Here is a 3758-nt window from a genome sequence, read left to right on the forward strand (position 1 = left end):
CGAGCGTTCCGGGGCTCCCCGCCCTCGCCGGCACGCGGTGGCGTCGCTGTTTTGATTTGTGACTCCGTGACGACACAGGATGTTGAGCACCTCTTCATGTCCCTCCGACCCTTGAACTATGTGGGGCTCAGGCACTAACCCCCTCGTTGCAGCCGAAAATCCACGGATGAGCTTGGACTCCCCGAAAACTTCAGTCATCCCTCTGTATCTGGGGGGAGTTAGTGCCAGGACCCTAAATCCACGAGTCCCGCATAGAACGTGACACAGAACAGAGCGTGCGGTCAGCGCCTCTCCCCGACGGGTGCCAACCGCAGATGGAAAATACCGTTTTGACCGGGATCAGCCGCATCCGCGGGCGCGAAGCCCGGACGTGGAGGGCCGACCGTGTTTATTGGAAAGAACCCACGTGTAAGGACCCATGTTCCTCAAAGATCAGCCGTGTGTCTTCTTTGGTGACCTGTCTGTTCAGCTCTCCTGCCCGTTTTCCGGTTGGGTCGTTGGCTTTCGTGCTGCTGGGTTTCAGGAGTTCTCGGGTATTTGGATAACAGCCTGCTAGTGTCTCGTGCACCCCTCCTCCACGTCTGCGGTTTGCCTCCTCATTGTCTTCGGCAGAGAAGTTTTAAATTCCAGTGCAGTCCAACTTGCCACTTATTTCCTTCACGGATGGCGCCTCTGGCGTTGCTCCCAGAGGCATCGCCACACCCAAGGGCCTCTTGGCTCCCCCGGAGTTTCGACAGTTTCGTGTTTCACACTTAGGTCTGTGATCCCTTCCGAATTAGTTTCTGTGAAGGGCGCAAGGTCTGAGCTCGGACTTTTTTCTCTTCTGCAGGTGGATGTGGTTATTCTGGAACCGTTTGTTGAAAAGACCGTGTTCTCCCCCCCGACTTGCCTCTGCGCTTCTGTCCCAGACGACTGGCCACGTTTACGCGGGTCTCGCTCTGGGCTCCCCGTTCTGTCCCTCGACGTGTCCGTCTGTCCCGTCACCAACACCACGCTGTCTTGATCACGACAGACTTGCAGTAAGTCTGGACGTCGGACTTGGTTCCCCTTCAATGTCGTGTTGGCTGTTCTGCCTGCGTCTCTTGCCGCTCCGTATAAACTTTGGAATCGGTTTATCAGTATTCACAGGATGACTTGGTGGTTGTTTGTTTGTTTGTCTCGTTTTTATTGGGATCGTGTAGAATCTGCAGATGAAGTTGGGAAGAACTGACATCTTGACAATGATATAGCCCAAGAACGTGGACTATCTCTCCATTTATAGTTCTTTGATTCCGTTCGTTAGAGTTTTCGCAGTTCTCCTTGTATACATATATATGTCATACATTTTTGTTAGGTTTGTTTGCTTCATTTTTGGAGTACTAATGTAAATGTCATCGTTTTTAAATTTCAAATTCTAGTTATACATTGCTGGTCTATAAAGTGATGGGCTACAGTCGCTTATTGGTTCCAAGAGTTTTTCTGGGTAATTCTTCTTTTCTGCACAGACAATCATGTTTTCTGTCAATAAAGGCAAGTGTATTTCTTCCTTCTCAGTCTCTATGCCTCTTATTTTATTTTCCTGTCTTATTGCTTTAGCTAGGATTTTCAGTACCGTGTTGAAAAGGAACAGCAAGAGGGCATGTGTGTCTTGCTCCTGACCTCAGTTCTGCACTGTCCATTCTCCTGACCCCGGCGGGGAAGCCTCAAGGTGCTCAGCATCAGGAGGACATCAGCTGGAGCTTTCTGCGGATGTTCCTCGCCGAGGCGAGGACGCCCCCCTCTGCTCCTCGGTTGCTGAGTTTTCACCATGAGCCGGTGCTGGATTGTGTCAGAAGCTTTCTCTGTATCAAGCGATAGGATCGGGCAGTTTTTCTTCTTTGGCCTGTTGCTCTGATGGATTTACAGCGATGAGTCGTCTCCTGTTGAAGCAGCCTCACACGCCGGAATAATTCCCACTTGGTTGTGGTGTGTGATTCTCTCACGTTGCTGGATGCGACATGCTAACGTCTCGCTGAGGGTTTCTGCATCCGTGTTCACGAGACATCGCTCTGTGGTTTTTCTCGTGCTGTCTCGGTCTGGTTTTGGTATCGGGGTAACGCTGGCCTCGCCGGATGAGTTACGAGTATTCCCTTCACTTCCGTCCTCCGAAAGACTAGAGAATTGGTACAATTTAGTCCTTAAATGTTTGGTAGAATCCAGCAGGGACCCATCTGGGCCCAGAGCTGTTTTGGAAGGTTATTGATTATTGATTCGATGTCTTTAACTGATACAGACCTCCTCGGATTGTCTGTTTCTTCCTGTGTGAGGTTGGCAGGTTGCACCTCTCAAGGAGTCGGGCCACTTCACCTAGGTCACCGAGTGTGCGAGCACAGAGTTGCTCATAATGCGCTTTATCACTCTTTTACGTCCACGGAATCTGTACTGATGTCCCCGCTTTCACTTGTGACATTAGCAGTTTGTGTTCTCTCTTTATTCTTAGTTGGTCTGGCCAAAGGCTTATCAATTTTACTGATCTTTTCGAAATTCCAGTTTTTGGTTTCATTTATTTTCTCTATTGATTTTCTGTTTTCAGTTTCATTGATTTATGCTCAATTTTTTCTTCTCTTCTGCTCACTTTGGGCTTGACTTGTTCTTTTTCTCGGTTCTCAAGGTGGAAGCCCAGAGACGTGTGATGAGCTCGTCTCGTCTACCAGACGCGTTCGCTGCTGCAAATCCCCCCCTGAGCTCTGCTCAGTTTTTTTTTCAGTCTTGTTCTCTTCGCTTTTCAGTTTCCAATGATTCTGCTGACACCCCCTCTAGCTCAGAGGTCTTTCCCGAGCCGTGTTCCGTCCACCGATGAGCCCGCGAAAGGCATTCTCCATTTCCGCGGCAGTGTTTCCGTGTCTAGCGTCTGTTTCTGGTTCTTTCTGAGGGTTTCCGCCCTCCGCTCACACGCTCGTGTGTTCTGGCATGCTGCCTGCGTCACCCTACAGCCCTCGCTCATCAGAGTCCCGTGTGACAGGTCCAGCATCCCTGCCACGTCTGCTTCTGATGCCAGCTCTGTCTCTTCAAACTGTGCGCTGTGCCCTGTCATCTTTCCTGATAGCCGGACGTGGAGTACCAGGCGGAAGGAGCCGCAGTGACTAACCCTGGTGACGTGGCATCAGGCGCGGGACGGGGGCTCCGTGGTCCCGCCACCCGGCTCAGGCTTCGGCGAGCCCGCACCCTGCTCCCTGACTCCACGCATGCTTCTCTGTTCTCGTCCCCCCCTTCGCTGGCGCCAGTCGGAGCTGAGTTTCTCTTCCCCCAGGTTGGTCAGGCTCTGTAGCCACCCCCGAGGGCAGGCCTGGATAAGGACGGAATGGTCTCTCCGTCACAGGGGTTTCTCGTAGATATTCAAGCTCCCAGAGATCAAAGTGAAGAAAGTGTGAGGGGGCCCCCAGAACGGACCCCCCTGCAGTTTTGAACTGGGGGCGTCTTGCACTCGGAACCTCCAGCGGGTGGTCACTCAGCCGGGCTCCGGGCCCCTCCTCCGGGTCGCCTGGGGCCTGTCAGTCTCTCAGCTTCGGGGCAGAGGTCCGCCCCGGGACCTCAGGAGCGGGGATTTCTCAGTTCGTGCAGCTCGTCCTTAAGGTGGAACGGAGACTCCCGAGCTCCTTGCCCGCCGCCGGAACCGAGGCCATCTTCGCTTTGGGATGGTTGTTCGCGCTCTTTTCTCCACGTTTCCCATGCGCACTGAAACCTCCGCAGCGGGAGCCAGGCCTTCCCTCCGCCAGTGGCGCCTCGGCGGGGCCCCGCGG

The 3758-nt window shown here is 53.2% G+C and overlaps 1 protein-coding gene across 1 annotated transcript in view; it reads left to right on the top strand.

The window, feature by feature from the left end:
• The window catches only part of TTLL8 (tubulin tyrosine ligase like 8), a 32120-nt gene that overhangs the window by 14922 nt on the left and 13440 nt on the right, over positions 1-3758 (top strand). The gene's annotated exons all lie outside the window — the stretch shown is intronic.

Source organism: Pteropus alecto, unplaced genomic scaffold (assembly GCF_000325575.1).
Source record: "Pteropus alecto unplaced genomic scaffold, ASM32557v1 scaffold118, whole genome shotgun sequence".
In the NCBI taxonomy this organism is placed as follows: domain Eukaryota; kingdom Metazoa; phylum Chordata; class Mammalia; order Chiroptera; family Pteropodidae; genus Pteropus; species Pteropus alecto.